The following is a 12,039-nucleotide window of genomic DNA, read 5'->3' as shown; positions in this document are numbered from 1 at the left end:
ATTATTTCAATGAGCCTCCAGCCTGTTTCCCTGGCCCACAGCCCAGGCATCTCCATATTCACTGCAAAATTCTCCTCCAAAAAGAAGGGTCATGAGCCACCGCGCAAGCGCGGAGCGTGCGACTAGAAATGCAGTCCAGCCCAGCTCCCAGGCTGGATCAGGGTTGAGGGAGCACAATTCGATCACTTCTGTGAAGAGCGGTGGCACGCATTCTAATTTCCAAGCTGTTCTTTCTCATTCACACAAGAGAGACATCGGCACTGGCAAGAAGACCTGTCTGCAAGCGCCGCTCACTCTACAGCTGTACAGCTGAAGTACTTCTACAAGCGAAACTGATTCTGCCACGCCCCTTGGTAAAACCAGACTCGACTCCAGATTGCAAATGGGAGTTAGAGGCCTGTTTGTGTAACTGGCGATGCCCTTCGAGAGCTTCTCCCAGAGTTCCTTTTAAGTCTCTGTTCTCATAGTTGCTCATGCCATGCAGAGGGGTCTAACTTCCAGCTCTGTGGACTGCTGGTAATCTCTATGTCACCGTTCCTCTCACTGCGTCTCTTCTCATTCTCCGTGAATTCTTCCATTGTCCGCCATTTGCATATCCTATGGTCCCCTGGTAAATAGCGTATTGATTAAGACAGGTGTTGAATCTCCTGGGAAGGATGCTCTACATCCTCCCCCAAAGGTGGTAACTTTCTGCAGGCCCTGGGTTCGCTCTAGCTCTGTTCTGTAACTGCCATTTACGTGTGCGTGTTTCTTTCCAGATGGTGCGGTGCTTAGATAAGCCCTGACTCATGGTGTAGCTCTGATACCTACCACCATACTTACTAAATATCTGTTCGTTTTTCTCTTGGCTATCAGTTGAAATGAGTCAGTCCCAGGGCTGACAAAAGGACAACAAAGGAGCCGGGACCGCAGAAGCTACAAGGAGGACATACGATTCCTCTGGAGGGAAATGTTGAGTCACCCCACATCAGTAAGGAAAAACAGCCGATAACTGAACTATGTCCTTAAGGCTTATGCAATAACAAACGTGGACTTACTTCCTCTTAACTGTCCAACCGGTCTTTATCTGGTACTTAGGCTGGTTCGAATCTTATGTGAATCTTCTTCAGCCTAACATAGTCTTTCAATTTCACTTTGCATTTGCCCTCTGACCTTTTTTACAGCACCACCCAGTTCCAAGTCGCTCTGAAAGACACAGGGGCAAACTTGTCCAAAGACAGTGAAAATCTTACTTCTCAACTGAGAAATGCAGCCCCCTTAGCCTGTCGTCCCCTATAGAAAACAGCAGCACCGAGCCACGGGGCAGCTTTGCGACTGTTGCTCTGTCTACTCAATTTTAGTGACTTTTTTTATGTCTTATTCCGGGGGGGGGGGGGGGGGGGAGGGCTTTCTTAGCACTCCAGTTTTAAGCAGCCGCAAAGTCACCATGATGGTTTCATTATAAGATTATGTATAAAGCAATTAACACTAGCTGACATTTTAGAATATTTGTTGTTTACCTTTTTTATTCAGCATTAGTTACATGAGAGTAGTGGGCAGAGAGTGACAGAGTTATGATTCATGAAGAAGAATTGAATCTGTGGTAAATTCTTCACAGCCACCTGTCAAATAAATGAGGACATAAGAACAGTCCGGACATTTTCATCCATGGAGGCACAGAACCAGGCCAGGGAGGGTAAGTGACAATATTTATGCTATGTGATACCTTGTTCAATTGTTTTTCTAATCTCTCCTCTGGATCTTTCTAAATGGAAACCGTGGCCCTGGGGTCATTTCTGATGTTTTCCTAGCAATGCCATGACCAATAAGAAAAAAGAGACTGTTTAGCAGCATTCCAGCCAGACGCCACAGTCCTGGTCCCTTCAGGGTCACCTTTCACAGAGGTGACCATCGTCCTCCTATCTAACAGCATGGAGTACCCGCCTTTGATGTGCTTCTCCCACGTGGGGTAGTCCAGTACCCCACTTTGTGACCTGATTCTCTCAAATAGATATGTGAGGTCGAGCTCTATTGTTGTAGAGGGTGGTGTGTCCCTGATACTCACTTCAGTATATTACAAACCTTTAAAACTCAACACTGCCATCACCTCGCAAAGTTGCTTTTGTTTATAGTAAGTGCTTCTGGCAAAGCTGAGTTTACAAGTGGCTTCAAATAATACATACGCGTCAGTAAGTGAACTCACAGGAAACAACACCCCACAACTTCATCCATAGAACACACGACTATTTCCGTTTAATTTGTAGTCGGGAATGTGGATTTGAATCTTAGAGACAATGCATATTAAACATACGCCAGTTTTCTTCTTAGTTTATAAGGTAAGAATACAGCCACTTATTTTATGGTATTTGAGAATTTATAGATGTGATGTATATAAACTTCCTAACATAGGCTCCAATACACAGTAAATAGTCAAGCATGTAAGCTGTGTTTCCCAGGGCTCCTGTCTGTGACATTACAATAGTGTATTTCCTTCAGAGCTGTGCTTAGGAATAAGTGTGAAGCAGCATCTGTAATGCATAGGCATCTGTCAACTGCCATCACCCCAGGGATGCAGAGAAGGCTCAGCAGTTTAAGGTACCAAATGCTCTTCCAGAGGGAGTTCAGTTCTCAGCACCCATGTCAGACCACTAAAAAAACAACTTCCTGTAACTCCAGCTCCAAAAGATCCCATGCTGTCTTCTGGCCTCTGGGGACACTTGCACACATAGTGTATACTCACACAGAAACACACAGATGCACCTAAGTTAAAATAACAAAAATACATCTTTTTTTTTAATTCTGGTACCCAACACTTCAGTTGTTCCTCCCTGATTTCCTATCACTTGTTTCACTAATACTTGCTGTGCATCTGCAATAATCACTAGACAGATGTAATCCTCGCCCTCATGGGATTTAGCATCTTGGACTTAGAGGAGGAAGTTAATCAAATCAATACGACTGAATAGGAAGGAGATAAAGACGCCTCTCCTATCGCATTTCTGGGCTTTAATTTCACCAGCACAGTTCTAGACATTAAAAAAAAATATCAAATTTCTGTGTGCTTGCTTTACATTGTTCTGTGTGCTTGCTTTACGTTGTTCTGTATGCTTGCTTTACATTGCGTTTTGAACTTAATTGATTAGCCCGTGCCCCATGTGTTTAAAGCTATCCCGTGAACTGCTGCTTTCCCTGCAGCCTGGCTTGCAGCTTGTGCGCTACCGTTCCTGCTCTTCAGAAAGAAGGGGGTATCTACTGATGACAAGCAACACCCAAACTTACAGACACTCCTTCTGAAGGACACGTGGCTCTTTGCTGTAGAACCAGGTAGAGGGTGGCGTTAGAATTCTTGGCAAGGATAGACCAGTGGAAAGAAAACGTTAATACGCCCTCCTCGTTTTACAGTCACAGGAAGCGGCTCACCGATTCACACAGGCCAAGGGAACTTCTTGCGGTGATTTTTAGAACACTGTTTCCAGGCTCACACATTTGCAGAGAAATCCCTCTGCCTCCCTCAGACACTGCTCTCCTGCCCTATCTACCGCCTGTCAGTGAAGTCTTGTTTCTTCAGGTTCAGCGCAACATGACAAGTCATATATCGAGTGCCTTCAACAAAAATGCCCTCAGAAATTCAATGTTTTAAATGTTGCTTGCATGACAGCAAAGGTCCTGTCTCTCTCATCTTTGAGAACAGCCAGCATTATCCATCAGTGTATTCTTCTGGGCTATCTCTGACTGGAAAGATTTCATGGCTGAGGAAGAAAGTCCACCCTGCCATCCTGCCTGTGGCATGGCGGGATGGGAAGGGCATGTAAGCAGAGTGGAAGAATGGGGTCCTCCTGAAGAGAGGAAAACCTGTAAAGAAAGAAGCCTCCAGAGGTGCCAAGTGATGGACAGTACAAGCCAAATAGGACTGGGCTGGGAGCCACGTTTTATATAGGTATAGGGCCACAGAAGGCACAAGCAGAGACATGTTGCATCTCCCTATGATTTGCTTCCTATCCCGTTGGTCCCAACCAATCCCCCTTCAGATCACCAATGTCTACCTAGCTTCGTTCCCGACGTAATCTGTAGCCCGGTTAGGTACTGGTTACAGAACTGGAACAAGCTGACCATGGAGACTGGGAAAAGCCCAAGTCACCGCAGCCAGAGTTCTCTGTCAGATCTGTTGACACTGGGGTGGGAACTATGCGTTCTAAGAAGGTGTGGAGCTCTCGGTAGGTAAGATCCCTGAGAGATGAACATAATAGGAGAAATAAAAGCATAAGACAAGGATTCCCATAAGTCAGACATTGCCCCTTTATAATATGACAGTAGCTTGGAAGGAGCTGAAAATTCATGGAACGAGTGAAAGCGAATAAGGCTGAAGGCCTTGGCAATTTGAAATTATATGCAAGTTCATGAGTCTCAAAACTGGTTAAATATTAAAATTACCCAGAAGGCCTATCAAACATTATTACAAGCCAGGTGTGGTGGTGCACACCTACACATCTCAGCACTTGGGGAGGCAGAGGCAAGCAGATCTCTGAGAGTTCAAGGCCAGCCTGGTCTACAAAGCAAGTCCAAGATAGCCAAGGCTACACAAAGAAACCCCGTCTCAAACAACCACAACAACAAACCCTATGAACTTTCACTTATAATAGTGGTAATTTAGTTATCAGAACACTCTTGCCTCATCGATCTAAGATTTTACTGGAGATGCTGGCAGTGTCTAAACCAATAAGAGGGAATAGGAAGAGGAGAACAGTCCATTGTAAACAGCACACTTATCTTTGTAAAAGGACTATCACCACCTCTAAAACTCAGTGCGAAAACTAACATGCAAGTTTTAAAATACTGTGCTCAAGAGTAATGGGCAAAAATATCAGATCCATTTCTACATATATATAAAAAGGTGGGAAATTAAAATTTTTAAATACTACTTACAATAACATCCAAAAAAAAGCAGTTAGTAAGAGGTTGGATACATAGCATAGTCAGGAGTTTGTCTTACAAGAACGAGGACCTGAGTTTGATCCCCAGAAGCTCGTGTTGTCATTGTTGTTGTTGTTTTTAAAGCTGCAAATGATTTTTGCAGTTCCATTTGCACACCTGTGAATTTCACAGCTCATAAATTTCATTTTTTGACTGTGTAGATGCACCACATTTTCATTATCCATCCGTCAGTTGATGGCCATCTAGGCTGTTTCCATGGCTACCATGAACAGAACAATGATGATTAGAGGTGAGTGGGGAGAGCAGTGGTAGACTATGGGGGTCCTGTGGATGTGTGCCCAGAAGCGATGCGGCTGGGTCATGTGGTAGATCCACGGCCAATTTCCTGAGGAACCTGCACACTGATTTCCATAGTTGGTTGCACAAGTTTGATCTTCTAGCTGCGTGTCTTCACACTCAAAATATGTGCTATGAAGTCCCTAGAGTAGTTTACTATGGTAAATTTCACTCTGCACGATCACAGAAGGTTTCAGAGCTCTAAGTCCAAGCTCATAAAGCTGATGGCATTACACGAATCTTGCCAGATAACAACTGTCATCTTCTGGGCTTTATGACAGTTTGATTTACTTTGGATATCCCACTAATTGCTGCATATCTGTGTATGTGCATATATAAAATATAAATGATTAGATATAGGTGTAATGGTAACGTTTTAATTAACGTTAAATATAAAAACTATCTCTGATTGAGGTTAGGACCCAAGAGAGTCTTACAGGGTGTGTTATTGTTCTCAAATACACACATGTGGTGTTATTTCATGCCAGATTATAACAATGCCGCTTTGTTCTCATGGTGCTTTTGTTTATGTTTCTTTAGGCGAGGTCTTGCCATGCATCATAGACTGGCTCTAACCCTCATACACCACTTTCCAAATCTTTCCATTCTTTGTAACCTGGTCTATTTACACCTGGCCAGGGACAATCCAGAAACACCAGGTGGCGCTCCCCCACCCACCACTGCGCTTCTACAACGGAGTTCACTTTTCCTTCCTAACCCTGCCTCACCTCTGCTGGAATGCCTCCCTATAGGACAAAGTTAGAACTCCTCCCCCTGCTGCTGGAGCTGTACCGCATGGGGTATCCAATTTCCATGCCTTAATTGCAATCATGTTTCCTTAGCTCTTGCCGGAGTTCAATTTATCTCTCTCCTATCTCTGAAGTCACACACTTTAGTATCTATATACATATATATTAGAAATATATGTGTATATATTAACTATGTGTTTATATTCTTGAATTCAGAGATATAATCACAAAGAAGGTAAATATCAAAGAAGGAAAAAACCTTTTTCTAGAGGTAGGGGCTTGCGGACAGGGTCTGCTCTGCATGGAGAGACTACATGCTCGGCTGCGAGACTTGTCACAAAAGCTAAAAATCATTTTTGCTGCGCACCAATCCCCCTCATGGGACTTTGGCTCTATAAGCAGCAAGAAAAAGGCTGGGGCTGCTCTGAAAAGACAAGAGGCCCTCATGGAGTTAAGAGCTCAAAATATTCTTAGATGGACAAGCTGATAATACACAGAGATCTCACACTCAGAGTATCTGACGCTTTTATGCGATGCTTGCAGACATAGCTGTGATCTGAGAGACTTCATTCAACAGCTAAACAGCTGCAAAGATCCACAGCCAAACAATGGGCAGACCTCTGGGAGACTTGTGAAGAGTGGGAGGAAGAACTGAAGGACGTGACGGGTCAAGGACACCACAAGAAGACCTGGAGAGTCAACTAACCTGGGCCCAGCCAAAGAGCATGCGTGGGCTGGACCTAGGCCCACTACACACATGTAACAGGTATGCAGCTTGTTCTTTATGTGGGTCCCCTAACAACTGGAACACAGGCCATCTCTGACTCTGTTGCCACCTTTGGATTCCGTTCCCATAGTTGGACTGCCTTGCCTGGTGTCAGTGGGAGAGGATGCGCTTAGTTCTGCTTTGATGAACCAGGGTGGGTTGGTACCCATAGGGGCCTCCCATTCTCTGAGGAGAATGAGATGGGGGGATGGGACAAAAGGGTGTGAGGGTGAGACTGGAAGGAGAGGAGGGAGGGGGCTGCAAACAGGCTGTAAAGTGAAGAAGAAAGAAAGAAAGAAAGAAAGAAAGAAAGAAAGAAAGAAAGAAAAGAAAAGAAAAGAAAAGAAAAAATAGTTGACACTAGATATGAACTCAAACTGCCCAGAGCTGAAACTTGCCCGACAGAATATTTTTCTAGAGATGTGTTTATTTGATGTGTGCTCTCGTGTGTGTGTGTGTGTGTGTGTGTGTGTACGCACGCACGAGTAATCTGTGCATGGGTCCCTGGATGCAGAGATAAAGGCATCAGATTCCCTGAAACTGGAGTTACACACAGCTGCCACCCTCAAGGTGGGAGCTGGGAACTGTCCGTGGGAGACCGTCCGTGGGAGACCGTCCGTGGGAGCCTCTGGAAGAACAGCAAATGCTTTTAATCACTTAATTATGTCTCCAGCCCCATAGAGCTCAACCACTGATTCACACTGAGCAGAAATAATTCAATGGTGCACACTTCCCTTACCTTTTATATTTATTCTGTTCAAATAAAGCTATTCCTATGTCGTCCATGAAATGACTAACAAGTGTAACAAGTTTCCTGGCTACTGAGGAGTACGTATCTACAATGCAAACAAAATATGCAGTTTAGCAATAGTTATTTTGGTGAATTTTAATGGATAGTTATCCCCAAAATTCGGGTGGCCTATTTTCACATTTTAATTTACATTGTTATGGTTTGAATATGAAATGCTTCCTCTTTGGGCTCAGGAAGTAGTAAAGCCTAGATCCCCAGCTGTTAACATTATTTTGTAATGTTCTGGAAAAGTCTGGAAGTTGAGCCTAGCAGGAGAAGTCTCGGAGGCTACAGTTCTGGCCTCTTCCTATCTCCTCTCTGCTTTTCGCCTGCCTCCCCAACCCCCAACATGCACATGAAGTTCTGCTCCAGGACATGGGCAAAGCATCATACACTAAGCCCCAAAAAACGTGGGCCAGGGTGACTCTCTCCTCCTTTGTTTCCCAGGTGTTTTGGTCAAAGGGTTGCAAACCTGTAACTAATACATTGGCGCTGATAAGACTTTAGACGCACATGTCCAGGTGAGTCACCAGATAGCAGGTGAGTGCATAAAGAAAAGGAGACATTGTAGAATATTACTAGACCATTAAAAAAATAAAGAAGTAACAAAAATATTTAAAAAAAAAAAAAGGAAAAAGAAGAAAGAAAGAAGTGATGAAGTCATGCCACTTTGGGGAAAATCGATAGAATTAGAGACCATCATGTTAAGCAAAACAAGCCAGACTCAGAAAGACAAGTATCACATACCTGGAACCAAAGGATTAGTGTATGAAAGCACAACAGGGTCTATAGAGGACAGAAGTGGGAGCAGCAGTGGAGGAGTGAGGTCACTGTGGGTAACAGGACTAATATGGACTTAGTATCTCACATACATGTGTGAAAATGTTTTGATAAATGCACTTTTGACACAGTCGGTGCACAATGATTAGAGTTCGTATTCTAAAGCAGAAAAGAAGAAAGGGACATTTCAAACTTTCACTGATTTAGAAATGACAAAAATTGATTAAGTTATAATCCATTAGATGAATATTCATCGGTCCACCCTGAAATTTGAATGAATCATTTATTTGCAAGATTTTAAAAATATCAGTGCTTTGGTTATGTGAAAATATTGCTTCCATGAGAGACGTAGTTTTCCAAAGATTGATATTTTTAAATATACACTATCAAAAATTTAATGAACTCACCAATTGTATCAGAGAGGTCTTAAATGTTTAGAGTATATCATACTTAAAATGACAAAAAAAAAAGGATACATATCTTTATTTGTACATGTGTGTATTCGCATGTGTGTGCCATTGCACTTGCTTGTGCATGACATGTCGAGGCCAGAGGTCTACTTCAAGTGTCTCTCTGTCCCTGTCCACCATATATTTGACACACAGTGTCCAACTGAAATTGTCACTCATGCTTACAACTGGACTGACTGGCCATAGCCCCGGGGCACCATCTCCTGCCAGGGCTAGAGACAGACAGTCGCACCCCACTTTTACAGTCCTGGGGGTATGAACCCAGGTCCTCACGCTTGCATGGCAAGAATTTTATCCTCTAAGCCATCTCCCCAAACCAATTATAATTTTGACAAGATCAAACTTCACCGTCATAAAAATCCATTGTGATTTCCTCTAAGTCCATGGTTGAGACAATATTAACCAGGAAGCCCAGTCTGAGAAGTCACAACCAGCTTGTCAATAGTTCTCTTAGGTAGAAGTGGCGAGCTTAGGGGGGGAATGTGATTCACTTAGCTCGCTCCCCTAACCAGGCGGTTTTCCTTAGCTCAGACATCACATGCCACTTGCTCACATAGGACATCAAAGTAATCGGTCTAATAAAACTGACTGTTATTACACCATCATGCCTTTCTTATGTGCAAATGGCATTATTTTATATTTAAGTACCTGTCAGTTAACAATACCCTTCAGTGCAGTTTACTACCACTGCTTAGCCTTGTAGTGATTTGTCAACATTTTCTACTCCACACTCCTGTATCATTATCAAATGGCAAATACTCAGTGTCAATGACATTTTAAGGCAGGACCCCATCTGTCCCAACGGCATAGCAGAGAATGACCTCTGCCCGCTGATCCTTCTGCCCACGGTGCTATATCCCCAGCCACAAATAACGTCATGATTCTCAAGCTAGCCTTAACTTTGCAGCTCCTCAGATAGGATCTTGGAGACCTTCAGTGAACAACCAAACTGCATTTTGAGGAGCAAGATCCCAGGATAAGCTAGGTTTACCAGTGAGCTTGGGCTAGCAGCAACTTTCTTTTGAGTCATATTAGAGTTGAAGATGTCTGGGCAAGATACTTTATGAAATATAAATCGCTAAAGGCAACTTACAGGGTATAACACTTGACACTGAATGTAAAAGTTAGTGAGTTGGTTTCAGATAACGTTGACTATAAAAACCACAGTAGTCATTTGTACTGTAGAGTGTTCCCTTGATAAAAATAAAATTCAATTGTCTTTTAAGGATGAATGGAAAAACAATCAGAATAATTATCAGTGGCCAAGACCCCACACAGGACCATAAGTACTTGAAGAAGATGAAGAATGTAACTGCATGTTGTATGCCTTGTGTAGAAATGTGTCTGCTACACTGTAAGTGTCCATTAAGTTGAGTGAATGAGTAAACTTGCTAATAATCATTAAAAGAATATCCTTGAATTCATGACAATTGGCAGCAAACAGTAATAGTAATGATGATGATGATGATAATAATAATAAATAATAATAATAATAATAATAATAATAATAATAATAATAATAACAATAGCAATAATGCTCCAACGATGGTGGCATAAAGGAAATAGCAAAGGAGGAAAACATAATTAATGCACAGACTTAGGAGATGTCTGCTCCTAAGATGCCAAATTCATTGCATTCTTGGTTGTGGAAAAGGTGATCCCAAGACAATAAGAAAGGGAGTTAGCCAGGCATGATGGCGCACGCCTTTAATCTCAGCACTTGGGAGGCAGAGGCAAGCATATCGCTGTGTGTTTGAGGCCATTCTGGTCTACAAAGCAAGTCCAGGACAGTCAAGGATACACAGAGAAACCCTGTCTTGAAAAAAAAAAAAGGAGTTAACTATGGCAACTGAGAACAATGGTGCTGGAGCCATGTGTGCCCGTGTGTGGTGTGGGGGTTGCCTCACAAAGGACTGGATCTCTGTGCCATACTCATGGCTGACACAGTAATATCTCCTTCTTTAGACTTCACATCACAAAGACTAGAGCTCACCTTACAAAGGCTGGCATTGCTTTGTAATCATTTTTACTTGCCTCTTTGAAAGATGGAGAGGCCAGGTGTGCACACCCGTAATTCCATCCCTTGGGAAGAGTCAGGAGCATCAGGAATTCAAAGGCAGCCTGGGATACATAGCAACTCAGAGATCCGCCCAGGCTATAGGAGGCTTGTCACATAAAAGAATGAATGAGGTTAGGGAGGGACAGAGGGTAGAAGGGAAGACGGGAGGGAGAGTTTACTGCTATTCAATACTTAGACTTTTCATGGAGAAATCTTTGAGGAAGAGGCAGGAAAAAAAGAACACAGAAATCATTTTAATAAAGACTACTTAAAGAAATGGAGAAATGATGGTTTTAGAATTTTCTGACAATATGGCCGTTATTGCTTTCTATTTTGATTTCAGATCCATTTGGAAATGGAAGGGGAAGATATTCTGCCCTGCATTTATCAAAATATAGTAATTAAGTATGGAAAGAATCCTAAACTTAAGTTTTTAAGTCAAACCTGCCTTTGAAAATTCCATCCTACAGCCTGAGAGTTAAACGAAATACAAGTTATTTGTCCCATACAAAGTCAGGTACAGCATTCCACATTCTCTTGATTCCTCTGCTGACAACTATTGTTTATAACACAAACAAACTCCCCCAAAATGAGTTCCTTCCTAGCCAGCTTTTTGAAAAAATAGCTTATGTCCTATTTTTTTTTCAGTGTATAGACTATGGGTTAATGGCCCAAGTTTAAAGAACAAAGCTCCTTTCTGAAACTATAACCTAGGTGGCATGGCTTCTCAGTGCTTTCATTTTGCGCCCAACCCCAAGTGCTTTCGTGCTTCCTTTCATCGTCGTGAGAAGCCACTCTCGATCTGGCTTCCTTGTGCTAAGCAATATCCCTTCTGTCTGGTGTTTGAGCCTGCACCTAGTCCAATACAAGCCATGCAACAAGGCTTTGAGCTCTTTGGAGACAGTGCCAGAGTTTTCTCATTTCTGTACTGGAAGACAGAGCACTGGATAAGGCACATAAAGCATTCACTTTTTTTTTTCACATGAATTTAAAAGAATAAGGAAAATCGAGTAACAAACATTAGTTTATTGAGGTCAGGATAGTATGACCAAGTCTTTCGTGGAATTTTTTTTTCTTTTATCATTTTATTTGTTTGCTTGCTCTCACCAGGGTCTAACTCCATAAGGCAGAAGTGCCAGCCACCAAACCCAGCTTCATGCGTTGTCCGAGTCAACCTC

The sequence above is a fragment of the Acomys minous genome, assembly GCF_964271855.1.
Source record: "Acomys minous genome assembly, chromosome: 14".
NCBI lineage: Eukaryota > Metazoa > Chordata > Mammalia > Rodentia > Muridae > Acomys > Acomys minous.
Note: the sequence above shows the minus strand (reverse complement) of the source record.